This window comes from Oncorhynchus keta, chromosome 13 (genome assembly GCF_023373465.1).
Source record: "Oncorhynchus keta strain PuntledgeMale-10-30-2019 chromosome 13, Oket_V2, whole genome shotgun sequence".
NCBI lineage: Eukaryota > Metazoa > Chordata > Actinopteri > Salmoniformes > Salmonidae > Oncorhynchus > Oncorhynchus keta.
The window spans coordinates 49,793,742-49,808,397 of NC_068433.1; the positions used below are offsets into that span (position 1 = coordinate 49,793,742).

A 14,656-nucleotide genomic window follows, 5' to 3' on the forward strand; every position below is an offset into this window, starting at 1 on the left:
GACTCACTGATTCTTGACACAAAGCCCGCTTAACCCAGAAGCCAGTCACACCAATGTGGCAGAGGAAACACCGTACACATGGCAACCGTGTCAGCGTGCACTGCGCCCGGCCCGCCACAGGAGTCGCAACAGCGCGATGGGACAGGGGCATCCCTGCCGGCCAAACCCTCCCCTATCCCGGACGACACTGGGCCAAATGTGCTCCGCCCCATGGGTCTCCCAGGCGCGGCCAGCTGCGACAGAGCCTGGACGTGAACTAGGATCTCTAGCGGCACAACTAGCAACTGCGATGCAGTGCCTTAGACCACTGTGCCACTCGGGAGGCCCAAGCATCAGCATTTCACTACACTACAAGCATTTCCCTACACTACAAGCATTTCCCTACACTACAAGCATTTCGCTACACTACAAGCATTTCGCTACACTACAAGCATTAACATCTGCTAACCATGTGTATGTGACAAATAAAAATTGATTTATCCTACGCCCCAATCAAATGTAGAGAAATCAACTTTGCCGATATTCTTAAAAAAGCACAAAGCAGTCGGTTGGTGTATCATGTATCACTTTAGGCATAAGCATTATCTCACAGCGCCTAATGAACAACACACAACACTTTTCCACCAGAGGCAAATCTAATACGAAGGCCCTTGTCAAACTCCAACAAGTACAATGTGCATTTAACAAAGAGATCCTCTGGAAAAAGGAGGAGATCACGTGTCCAAAGCTTTAGAGGTGAGGAGATCGCGTCGCATTGGACTCAGGGAGATATTAAGTTAGCTCAAGCCTTTGGCTCATCAGGCTACAGAGGTTCAACGGCCTGCTCTGCCAGAGATCAGGGAAGCCAGGCGTGCCACCAGGGGTGAAGGAGTAACTATAAGAACTAATTAAAACCATGCTTCACTCCAAACCACTCTTACCTACATCCCTCCAGAATAAGCAGGCAGGAGAGATTTAAAGACCTTCTTGGAAAGGGTTTTATTTGATCTTTTTCTTATGCTTGAGGGAAAGGAGTGTTCAGTTTACAAGCCTGCGGGCTCCTGCTTCTGTTTTTCCTGGAGCAAAAAGGTGCTGACTCTCACTTAATGACTCCTGTTTACAGCATGTTTTATTGTAGCCCTGCTCAATGTGGATCTGGAATCCCCCCTAAAGTCAATGCTCTTGATACAGCCTGATTCTATCCATATTGTCCCTCTAGAACATTCCACAAGGGGAATAAAGTGTTCAGAGGTGTGTGGGGTGAGGCGGCCCGGGTGAAATAATGATAATAAGTTAACTCTGTATTGTAAGCTCAGTGGAGGAATTGGACACTTTCATGTTTCCTACCGTGGGTGGAAGCCCTAACTAAGTCCAGTGTTTTGGGGGGAAACAGCGCGGCAGGCGTGCGTCACATGACCCCGCCGCCCAGCTGATCCTCTGTGAGGCGAGCATAGCCTCTGGTGCATACCATGGGATCCAGTGTCTGTCTGCTCATCATGACACCAGCGGGAAACACAGGAGTCATGCCTGGGTAAGCAATACAGCCTATCACAATGTCACAATAGCCATTGGTGTACCGCACCTGCACTCTCTGAAGAAAAAACATGAAGACTCACTTCAAGTGCTTCTCCACCATTTTCTGCCTGAGATGCATGGGATTTGCACAATTTAGCATGAGTCTAATTTATAATGAGATCGGCTTACAAAGAGAGATGGTGGCAGGCAAGTCTGTGGATGTTTATTCTACTACCCATTAACCTCTGACCTGATGGGATCGGAGGTCATCCTTGTGGGACGAGTTAAGCTTTTGACGACATAACATTAATACGCGGCTGTGGAAATGTAATCAAAGCAAACCTTAAACTATATAATGGCTGTCATAGATCAGTAATAATGAGTCCCAGAAGTATCGCTTAAAGCATTTGGAGGACAGTGGCTGATACATGTACAACACGGTCTGTTACCATATAAATCATTGGGTTTGACAATCAAACTCTTACGATGAGTTCGGGCCTGTTTATTGAAAACCAACATATCAAAATGGGAACTCCCATATGCTCTCATCACAATGAATTTTAAATCCATTAGGTTGTAGTAATATTTATTGCAGGCTTAGCCTGCATTCCACTATGATGACATCACCAGCAGAGACCCTGAGTATGTCATAAGTGTTTGTGGATATAATTGGCTATATTGTCCTCGTCTGTCCAGTCTGCTATGGATGGTGCTGTTTATGTAGACTGGATTCACTCAGATGTGGCTTGAGGAAAAAAACGGGCTCTAACTGTTAAACATAATGAGTAAGAATGTTGGTCATTGTTATTGGCTCGCTTGAAGTATTTAGGGGATCGTAAAATGGGAGGACACCACCCTTGACAGTAAGACTTTGGGGAGGTCTGGTATGTAGGTTGAGCTGCGGTGGTGTTGACTGTGAGGATGAAATGGCATATCCCTTGTTATTTAGGCCTCAGACAGGATACAAAAACATTTCTGCCCCCGTTACAGAACACGCCCGCAGTAGGAGAACGCAGAGCAGTGTTGAGGACTCAGAGGATTGTGGGTAGTCTATTATTTATGTGGGCAGGTGGTCCGCATCTTCCCCCGTGTGCCTCCTGGTAGGACTCCAGAGTTCACTTTGACTATGAGCGTTCACCCATGAACACTATTCCATGCAGGAATAGCGTTCTGACCAGGCACGTTCACCCATGGGGGCTCCGCTGTGCAGGAATAGCGTTCTGACCAGGCACGTTCATCCATGGGGGCTCCGCTGTGCAGGAATATCGTTTTGACCAGGCACGTTCACCCATGGGGGCTCCACTGTGCAGGAATAGCGTTCTGACCAGGCACGTTCACCCATGGGGGCTCCGCTGTGCAGGAATAGCGTTCTGACCAGGCACGTTCACCCATGGGGGCTCCGCTGTGCAGGAATAGCGTTCTGACCAGGCACGTTCACCCATGGGGGCTCCGCTGTGCAGGAATAGCGTTCTGACCAGGCACGTTCACCCATGGGGGCTCCGCTGTGCAGGAATAGCGTTCTGACCAGGCGCGTTCACCCATGGGGGCTCCGCCCTGCAGGAATAGCGTTCTGACCAGGCGCGTTCACCCATGGGGGCTCCGCTGTGCAGGAATAGCGTTCTGACCAGGCGCGTTCACCCATGGGGGCTCCGCTGGGCAGGAATAACGTTCTGACCAGGCACGTTCACCCATGGGGGCTCCGCCGTGCAGGAACAGCGTTCTGACCAGGCGCGTTCACCCCATGTAGTGGACTGCGGGTTGCAGAGCAGCCGCCCGCTGCAGGTGACCGCACAGTAATACCTCTAGTCCCTTTGAAGAGGTGTTCATTTGTGAGAGCTTGGTCAAGCGGAAGCGGCACAAAAACCTTCTGTAGGGGCCAAGAGACCACAACGGTCATTCAATATTTAAGTGGTGGTGGGTTGCGGGCTTCACATCGTCGTACACTGCCGCAGAGCAACTACAGATGTTATCTAGTCTGAGTGGAGTAGTCTACATATTTCGCATGCAAGACTAAAACCCAGATATAAATCCATACTAGCGGTCACCCAAGACTTCGGGTCAGAGATTCTCGATGGTGAGAATGTAACTAATGAGCCTAATGGATGATCTATATTTCATCAGCTTATTAACACACTTTCGATTCACATTTGCATTGATCCCCAGTCCAGTGAACCTTGTGCACGGAGGGCAAATCTGTTTAATACAGCAGGCTTTTAATCCAGTCTAAAACCCACCAGGAACGTCTGATGACATTACTAGACAACAAGCTTTGATCATCATTCCCTATAAACAAGTATTCTGTAAACTAAGGGAGGGAGGATAGCAGAGAAAGGCAACAACCGTCCTGCATGCTACATAGTACTGTCCAAAAGGCAGTTGTGATGTCAGTCTGTAGAATCTAAGTGAAGGATTTGGGCAGCAGCAGGGACTTGTCCTTCCACCCATGAATGGTATTACTGTAATTAAAATCGTGGAAGAGATTGCAGTGTTCATTTCATAATTGTATAAATGTAGATGGGATAGGCCTTGTCTTGTTTCACGTTGCTGTGATTACATTGGGGGGTTGTACCACCACAGAGAGTAAGAAGTCTCCCTCCGGCGAAGTGAAAACCCATAACATGGAATGACAGACTAACTCTCCCATTTGTTAGGCTGATCAAAGTAGTAGGCCTCCATGATCCCCACCAGTAAACAAGCCAGTGGTGTTTTAGGTTTGGCTCGCCATACAAGGGACAGTTTTATCACATTGCAGAATTGTAAAAAGAGATTCAGCGCCGCTGGAAAGTACGCCGTCTGGCTTTTACAAGAGCGATGACTATGTGGGTCCCCACAAGACCAGGTTTAAGGACATGGAGCCAGCAGTCTGTGCTGGTTGGCCCTCTGAGCCACCCGACAGGCTCATTCTACTCTCCCTTTCTCTATGTGCGGGGGGCACCAGCTGGGGACTGACACTCAGGCTGTACTGAGCCATGACACGTGTAGTCCAGCTGTGTCCAGGCAGGGTCAGGTGCACAAAGACGCATCAAAGGATCAGGATTACGGCATTGTGTGAACAGACAACTTCCTAATATGGATGCCGTACGCGGTACAGGATGGTTCAAGCCAAGGCTCATCTGGAGCTGAAGTTTAAGAGAACCAAGTCTACAACCAAGATTTAATCCGCTCTACTCATAGGGGTACTGAAAAGCTAGACTAGGTTAAATGGTTAACTAGGCCTGTGGAGTTCTTGCTGGATGTTGGCTACCTCGGTGTCTGAGAGCCAAAGGCCCAGAGGTCTTCAGACCCCATTAACACCACAGAGCCGGGCAGGCGGCCAATCACAAACCTCCCTTTGAGTCTCAGATTCAATGCATTCCTTTTCAAAATGGGCCACACCCTCAAAGGCCATCATGAATTCATTAACCACATGCAAATGAGGCATTGTCTATTTTCAACGACTGGGAGCTGTGTTCCACTGTTTTCAGGGGATGGAGTTGGCGGATCCCAATCACTCGCCTTGATAAATATTGAAGCATGAGCTTAGTACACTTCCGCCCCCTGATTCATGTACCCACTGAAGATGGAGTGGGTTTCTTTATAAACGTCTGACTTTAGACCTCTTGCCAAGTGTCGGTGCTCTTTGTGTGGACAATGCCACATCTCCTTGGGTTCAGTTCTGCATGGCTACACTCCTCTAATACAATGTTGGTACATTCACACATACTGCGCCACTCACAACCTTTACCCTGGCAACTCAAAGCTTCGGTCTGGCTCTGGAGACACTGACCCGCACGAGGACATTTCTTCCATCACCATGGGGATATAGGCCTAGCCTACATTACCTCTAAAGTATACAGTGTTATGGCAGGTGGTATTGAGGCAGGTAAAGCAGAGGGGGTGGGTTGGGTATCGTGCCAGAGCATGGTCTCCTCCTTGTCCCCCCCGTAGAGAGGGACCACCCACAGTGGCCAATGCAGGGCGACAGTCATCTGGCTGTCCGTCTGTCTGACATTCACCACATTCTCGACCCGGCAAGAGGAGCAGGAGCACACAAACTCACCGCTCAACTATCAACACACTCCTCTCCATAGACATACAGGGACTGCTTGTAAGAAAGAGGGACAACCGCTCGGTCGACTAACTCTCATCCCATCCAATGTCATCCTCTTCCCACCATTTTCTGTAAGTTACTGCATTATCTAGCAGTCTCCAGATATCATGTCAGGGGACTCGGTCATATGTAGGATGACTATTCTCCGATGAGCCTTTAGTATGACATCCATCATTGATTTCTCACTCCATTTTCACTATGTAGGACACGAGGTCATAGAATAATCTTTCTCCTTGGCAGTGAGAGTGTGGTTCTCTAAGACTCTGCAGGGTGAGGTTACTCAGCACCAGTATCAGAGCAGTCTTCGTTACACGGATGACCTGCGCTGCAGTGGCGTTGGGTAATATCTCCTCCAGGAGTCTGAAACCGGAGACGCAAACCAACCTGTCCATCACGCTAGCTAAGCGTTAGCCTTAATTAGCACCTGGCCTCTTCACCTGCCACAGCATCCCCCCACCCCCCGTAGGGCCTCTCATGACCTTTCACCTAACCAGTCCTCCAATTACTCCTTCACCCCGCCCGCAGATACTAAATCAATGTATTTTTACTGTCAGTTCAGCTACAGACTACAGGCCCCATGAGACCAGAGGGAGAGTCAATATTGAACTATAAAACGTGCCTTCCTGTATTATACTTATGCTAAAATGTTTATTCTATTCTACGGAGTCATTTACTTTACGTTCATATTCTTATCTTCTATTATTGCATTGTTGAGAAGGAACCTGCAAGTAAGCATTTGGTTGGACGGTGTATACCATGTGTATCCCGTACATACGACTAATAAAACTTGAAACTGTCAGGTTGAGGGGAGGTTTAATAGACAGTACTGGGCCATGAGATTCTCTGATTTATTAATGGAAGTGGAAGAGAAGCAAAGGCTGAGAAAAATGTAGGCGAATTGGGCGGAGACGACATGTTGAGATCGTCGTTTTGTTGGATTAAAAGATCTTTCCTTCCTGGCTGACATCATGAATGTCAAACGGTCATCTCAGTGCTGTTGAATTATGGCGAGGGTCAGTGGTGTAAAGTACTTCAGTAAAAATACTTTCAAGTACTACTTACTGCAAGTCATTTAGGGTATCTGTACTTTACTATTTGTGATGACTTTTACTTCACTATATTCCCCCAAAAAAGTATGTACTTTTTACTCCATACACTTTCCCTGACACCCGAAATTACTCTTTACATTGTGAACGCTTATCAAGAGAACATCCCTGGTCATCCCAACTACTGCTGATCCGGCGGATTCACTAAACAAATGCTTTCTTTTTAAATTATGTCTGATTGGTGGAGTGTGCCCCTGGCTATCCGTACATTTAAAAAATGTTGCGGTGTGGATTACTTAATATAAGGAATTTGAAATGATTTATACTTTTGATACTTAAGTACATTTGATCAATTACATGTACTTTTGATACTTAAGTATATTTAAAACTAAACACTTTTACTCAAGTAGTATTTAATTGGGTGACTTTCACTTGAGTCATTTTATAATAACATATATTTACTTTGTCTTAAGTATGACAGTTGGGTACTTTTTACACCCCTGGTGAGGGTACAGAGAGTAATAACTGGTCAGACATGCAGTTTCTTTTAACCTTCACTCAAAACCGATATGTTATGACCAAGATCAGAAAAGGGTCTTGACCTCAAAGGTTCAAATAACTCACATTTTGTCATTGATCCCAACAATAAAATACAAACATTTTCACTGGTATAATAAATAGTTATTCCAAAAGAGTCACTCTGAACCTTGTTCCATTGTTAGTGAATACAGAATAGTTGTGTGCAAGATAAAATATTTAATGATACATCTGTAAAAAAACAGAAAAACAACGCTGAGAACACATTTCACTGAATCAATAGCCTAAATTCCCAAAGACCAACCGTCACCATTTCCATTTGACCTTGTGCATCTTCCAGAAGGATACCTTCTCTTCCATATTGATGGCCATGGATTACCTTTCAACATGGTGCACGAGATGAACACTAAAACATTCATCTGGGGGCGGCATGGTCGAAGACAGGAATGTCAAAACACCGAGACAGGAAGAGAAATGGGGAGAAAGGAGAGAAAAGGCATGACTGACAGAAGGCTTGTCAAACCCTGTCCGCAAACACAGCGGCCGTAGGCTTTATCGCAGCCTGTACCCGCTAACCTTCACTGGAGAATGTCCTGTTTCTAACGCAATCAATTAGCTCGGCTAGCAACAGGACACATGCCTGGAGACAAACAACAACCACACAAAAAACAACCCCAGTCAGCCTGGTTATTTGTATGTCTAAATATATCTCTCTGTTGACCGTAATGACAGGTCACTGGTTTGCATAGCCTTGAACTCCCTGGAGCATACCATCACGGATTTGTGATTTCACTTCAAAGGCAAATTATGTTGCAAATTACAAGTTTAGATGCACTCTGGGAAAAATAATGTAAAGCAGATATGGGATGCTGTGTGAAATTATAAGCATTTTACTTTACTTCCATGCCCCTGAGCACTAATGCAGACACACAGGTCCACTTTTGCCCTGCGTCAACCCTGCCTTTAACGACCTTTTGACTTCCTATTGACCCTGCTGACGACCATGCAGGGCAGCAGTCTGTTTGACCTATCCAGGCCACTGGCTCAGAACTTGCCATTAGATTTAAAGTTTGAGACATTATCTTACAGGAGGTGAATGTTACATTGGCAAGGCTCTGCTGTTTATCTTCCAAATGAGTCCTTCACGTAGGAATTCGGTAAAATGTTTTACCTTGTTTCAATTCCACTGAATGCACCTCGTGATTTTCCTCAGTAAAACGCCGAGGAGTCTTCGAGTTAAATCTGAAAGGGTTCAAACATTTTTCAGGATACCTGAAGTATTCCAAATATTCACTTAACAATTCAGAGCCTCAATTTGTTTTATACAGAGGGACTGAGAAAAAAAAACCTGTCAGTTTCCATGGAGATTCAGGGAAAAGTAGAAAGTAATCAAATGTGAAGAATTTGCATGAGCGCACACACCCACACACCATCCCACAATTAAATAAACACACTTCACAGTTGGACGACCTCCTGATAGTCAACCTTTATGAATAATGAGGGCTAGGAGGAGATTCTAATGACGCATTATAAAAGGAGGAACTAATCTCTGGAAGCTGGGGAACCAGAGCATCCGTTCTATGGTAAAAGGCTGTGAGACAGACGGCTGTGTGTGTGTGTGACGTCTGGTTCCGCTCAGGGTTTGGCTGAGAACAGGAGTAGCTCCCAGAGAGAGGGAACACTCATTACAAGAACACCATCTTAATCAATCTCCCACATGTCTCAAACTACAGCTACGCGACCAAGGCTCTCTACCAAGGACTAGACCGAAGGATTCAAATAGACACCTGCTAAAACACACACACAGAGATACTCAGACAATTTTTTTTTTTTTTTTAACATCCAAATACTTGTATATTTTCTTAAGCCTCATTTACACAGCGACACCCTGACCACCAGCAGGACAGATGACATTAATGACATCTTAAACAAAGACCAGCACCCACCCTGAGCCACACGTACCCTGTCAGTAGCGACAGTGACCATGACTCTCAACACCCACTGCCTTAGTGTAGAATCCTCTTCACAATCCGCCAGAGAGAAACAAAACCCAAATCATCCTACCAGACCGTATACACACAGCCTTAGATGTGTGATAAGTACCATACAGCCATAGCCCTGGGCAGGCAACTCGTTAATACGGCCTCCTAACAATTAGATCAGGGCTAAAACATTGTCGTATTGGCTTGTAAAACTCACTGGCAGGTGCAGAACACAGCCTAACAAAAAGGTTGTGAAATGTTTCACCTGGGTCAAACAAAGTATCAACATGGCATGAGCCATCTTTCTGACCATGATCTGATGAACTGATGATCTAACGTTTTCTTCTATGCTCAGCAATTTGGACAAATAAACCGGGATGAAATCCAGATACTTCATGTTCGAAAGTATATTTTGCGGAGTAAAAAGCCAAGACAGAAAAGTGAATTCTGTTTCTGATTAAAAGCATATCACCTCTGTCACTGAATCGGGTTGAGAAAGGACAATGCCATATGACCACTGGAACAGACCCAGATTCATTTTCCACCTTAGTTGAAATTGAAACATTTCTCCATATAGTCTATGGCAGGGATTTAAATAAACACAGATTATCGACATCACAGTGTTCTTGACTTGTAGTAGCCATCAAATCACGACGCCTAGGGCTCCAAATCCCAAAAGCTTTCTCTGAGCAGGTGAGGTGTAAATCTGACTGAGACTAGGTAACCCTAACCCACGATTCAGCCAAATATTTGATTACATTTTCTCTGCGTTTGTCTGAATCCTGGCCTAGGATTAGACCTAGCCCAGTCTAATCTACACCTCACCTGCTCAGAGAAAGCTATACGAAGCCTCACTGTTAGTGGTTTATTATTCAGTCCTTATTCCTGGGCTTTGTACCATTCTCACATTTTAATGATTCATGGGAAAATATGGACCTTATCTTATTTTATCCGTGGTTGACAAAACAGACTTCAGAGCGGTCCGCTATTCATTATTTTAACTTTCACTGAGACAGATGGAGTTTGTGTTTTGGAATATGTCAAATGAAAGGGGTCGCTAGACTAAATATTGGAGAAAATAAGTGATTGAAAACAAAAGTTTAAATACAAATCTCTTATGCTACTAAATCCAAAATTATTTTTGCTAAAAATTGAGGAAGCCCCTCATTTAGTTTCCAGCTTTACTGAAACGTATTTGACTGTTTATTATATAGGGCTGCGTTCTGGGGCCTGCGTTTCTCACTGTTTATTATATAGGGCTGCGTTCTGGGGCCTGCGTTTCTCACTGTTTATTATATAGGGCTGCGTTCTGGGGCCTGCGTTTCTCACTGTTTATTTTGTAGGGCTGCGTTGTGGGGCCTGCGTTTCTCACTGTTTATTATATAGGGCTGTGTTCTGGGGCCTGCGTTTCTCACTGTTTATTATATAGGGCTGCGTTCTGGGGCCTGCGTTTCTCACTGTTTATTATATAGGGCTGCGTTCTGGGGCCTGCGTTTCTCACTGTTTATTATGTAGGGCTGCGTTCTGGGGCCTGCGTTTCTCACTGTTTATTATATAGGGCTGCGTTCTGGGGCCTGCGTTTCTCACTGTTTATTAGGGCTGCGTTCTGGGGCCTGCGTTTCTCACTGTTTATTATATAGGGCTGCGTTCCGGGACCTGCGTTTCTCACTGTTTATTATATAGGGCTGCGTTCTGGGGCCTGCGTTTCTCACTGTTTATTATGTAGGGCTGCGTTCTGGGGCCTGCGTTTCTCACTGTTTATTATATAGGGCTGCGTTGTGGGGCCTGCGTTTCTCACTGTTTATTATATAGGGCTGCGTTCTGGGGCCTGCGTTTCTCACTGTTTATTATATAGGGCTGCGTTGTGGGGCCTGCGTTTCTCACTGTTTTATGTAGGGCTGCGTTCTGGGGCCTGCATTTCTCACTGTTTATTATGTAGGGCTGCGTTCTGGGGCCTGCGTTTCTCACTGTTTATTATATAGGGCTGCGTTCTGGGGCCTGCGTTTCTCACTGTTTATTATGTAGGGCTGCCTTCTGGGGCCTGCGTTTCTCACTGTTTATTATATAGGGCTGCGTTCTGGGGCCTGCGTTTCTCACTGTTTATTATATAGGGCTGCGTTCTGGGGCCTGCGTTTCTCACTGTTTATTATATAGGGCTGCGTTCTGGGGCCTGCGTTTCTCACTGTTTATTATATAGGGCTGCGTTCTGGGGCTGCGTTCTGGGGCCTGCGTTTCTCACTGTTTATTATATAGGGCTGCGTTGTGGGGCCTGCGTTTCTCACTGTTTATTATATAGGGCTGCGTTCTGGGGCCTGCGTTTCTCACTGGTTTATTATATAGGGCTGCGTTCTGAGGGCTGCGTTCTGGGGCCTGCGTTTCTCACTGTTTATTATATAGGGCTGCGTTCTGGGGCCTGCGTTTCTCACTGTTTATTATATAGGGCTGCGTTCTGGGGCCTGCGTTTCTCACTGTTTATTATGTAGGGCTGCGTTCTGAGGGCTGCGTTCTGGGGCCTGCGTTTCTCACTGTTTATTATATAGGGCTGCGTTCTGGGGCCTGCGTTTCTCACTGTTTATTATGTAGGGCTGCGTTCTGGGGCCTGCGTTTCTCACTGTTTATTATATAGGGCTGCGTTCTGGGGCCTGCGTTTCTCACTGTTTATTATATAGGGCTGCGTTCTGAGGGCTGCGTTCTGGGGCCTGCGTTTCTCACTGTTTATTATATAGGGCTGCGTTCTGGGGCCTGCGTTTCTCACTGTTTATTATATAGGGCTGCGTTCTGGGGCCTGCGTTTCTCACTGTTTATTATATAGGGCTGCGTTCTGGGGCCTGCGTTTCTCACTGTTTATTATATAGGGCTGCGTTCTGAGGGCTGCGTTCTGGGGCCTGCGTTTCTCACTGTTTATTATGTAGGGCTGCGTTCTGGGGCCTGCGTTTCTCACTGTTTATTATGGGGCCTGCGTTTCTCACTTTCTCACGGTTTATTATGTAGGGCTGCGTTCTGGGGCCTGCGTTTCTCACTGTTTATTATGTAGGGCTGCGTTCTGGGGCCTGCGTTTCTCACTGTTTATTATGTAGGGCTGCGTTCTGGGGTCTGCGTTTCTCACTGTTTATTATGTAGGGCTGCGTTCGGGGGCCTGCGTTTCTCACTGTTTATTATTGTGTTTTGGTTGCCATTGCGTTTGCTTCTCCAAGACAAGATGAAGCAGTGTGAGGGAGCAGGAATGTCAGTGATGGCAACCTCTCCTGGAGACGCAAGCTGACTCACTCAGCCACGTGAACCTGCCTTACCCTCGGCTAGAGTTTCAAGGGAGAGGGAAGAAAAGATTGGTAGCTAGAGGGAGGGAGAGAGAGAGAGAGATACTGTGTACTGACACGGTCTCCCCCCAGAGTTTCTCTTTTTTTGGTTTAGTCAGTTTAGGCTGTAGTAATAAAATAGTCTTTACTCTAGGGAACTACAGTCTATCTCACCTCCAGTGCAGAACCTTTGACACACACCCTTACACTTGCTACTTACACTTACCCTCTCTTGGCCCTGCACCTCTCCCCACCCTGGCACCCTAAATAATTCCCACAGTGGTGGACGTCCACACTGGAGTTTGTTGGAGAGAAGAGTCCCCTCCCCCGGTCAGAGGAGTCTCAAACTCCCTACATCTGGATCTCTCCCAGGCAGAAGCTCCACTGAATGCAGGGTGAAATAGGGAGCCTGTCTGCCCCAACAGAAAATGATTTCCAGCTCCGCCAACATAGATCAGTTCAGCTCAACTCCCATGTGCTTAACATCCCGGACACAATAGCTCTAAAAATCACAGCATGGAAGCTAACCAACACCTGAAATCTTGGCTCACAATCAAATCTCCATTCCTTTCCTTACCTTGAAATGTCCTTCTAGTCACTCTGCCAAATCCCCTCTGCTTCTGTTTTCACACTAATTCAATCCAATGAGTCCCATGGGAATAAAGCACAGCGAAGCACCTACATAGATCATCCTAAGGGACATACACACACCTGACTTTCAAATAAATAAAAATATATATTTTTTAATCAAGCCATTACCGGTCCGCCACCAAACCAGAGCTACCCAACCAAGAACCACTTTGACTGATAATAGTTCCCTTTGGTTTTACTGTATCTGAGTGAAATGTCAAACTAAAGCAGGAAATGGGGACAAATCAAATCCACACATGGAAAAGGGATTAACCAATCACACGATCAGCAGCAGGGATAGATTCATTTCCAGCATGTTGACCCGGAATCCTGGAGGTCAGCCATTTAACAGGGCAGGAGTGAATAGGCCTACCGTGGTTGTATGTAAAAGCCACAGAGGTATTTGAGTGGTTTGGTCTGTTTGCAGTGAGCGAGCAGGATTTTTCCAAGCCACCAGTAATGCTCCACACATCCCCTAGACAAGAGTATACAGCCTGGGTCCTGTCTGTGAGCAGCTCTGCTGAGTGGGGCGTTTCGCTGCCTGTCTCTGCTGGGCTACAGCACTTGAGACAATCACAGAGAAACACAGAGAGAAGAGGGGGAGAGGAGAGAGAAAGTCAGGGAAGGAAAGAGGATGAGAGCCAGTGAGAGGAAGAGAAAGGTGCCGGGAGTCAAGGAAAAAGATGACCACAGCAAATCACAGCCTTTCCAGAGACAATGAGTCACAGCCACAACACCTCTTCACACTGTCTGAGCACTCAGACGCCGCACAGACACGTGCAACAAAGACATAGCACAGCCAGTCTTTCCTGGATTGGACATAATAAATCAGCCTGGAGGTACTGAAAGATAATCAAACATACCCAGAAGTTGCTGTACAACATCAACACCAGTGTACAGCTACACCACTTATGAGGGGTAGCTGGTTCCTGAAAACTAGAGAAACAAGAAACAACCCCTCCAGCCTCCTCCCCCGCAAACTCCTTCCAAGTTCAGAGGGTTAATAATTCATCCAATCATCGGTGTCAAGGAAATTAAATAAAACAGAATCAAACCAAGAGGCTGTAACAACACTCACAGGGATGGGAAACAGTGCCTCCACCCACTGTGTGTGTTTACCGTTTAACCAGGCGGAGCCAGGGCAGTCAGTCATTCATGACATAGTACAGTACGATCACAGAGGTATGGGCTCTGGCTCGCCTCAATGACATGGAACAGAACCACGATCTCAGGGTCTCACAGACCCAAACCAAGAACATGACAATGTTAAGTCCCACAGGGACTAAGCAGCATGGGTACTATAACGTTTAGAGACGCCCTACCACTATCTGGCAGAGAACACTGATTAAATGTCAATCAAACAAACATCTAAGGGAATGTCTGAGATGACCTCATCTCAGACATTGCAGAGAAGGTCATTATATAGTATTTTCTTGTTAGTTCAAAATGACGAAGATGATTGTACATCCTCTGGGTGGGCATCAATCTGTTATTGACCATATGTTACCCATTAACACCATAAACTAATATCTTCATTGTGTTCTGTAAGTTCATCACAGCTGTGGTGAAACACAGCAGACC

The 14,656-nt window shown here is 46.2% G+C and overlaps 1 protein-coding gene across 4 annotated transcripts in view; it reads right to left on the reverse strand.

The window, feature by feature from the left end:
• The window catches only part of LOC118370754 (semaphorin-3C), a 57,282-nt gene that overhangs the window by 20,258 nt on the left and 22,368 nt on the right, over positions 1–14,656 (reverse strand). The window lies entirely within an intron of this gene.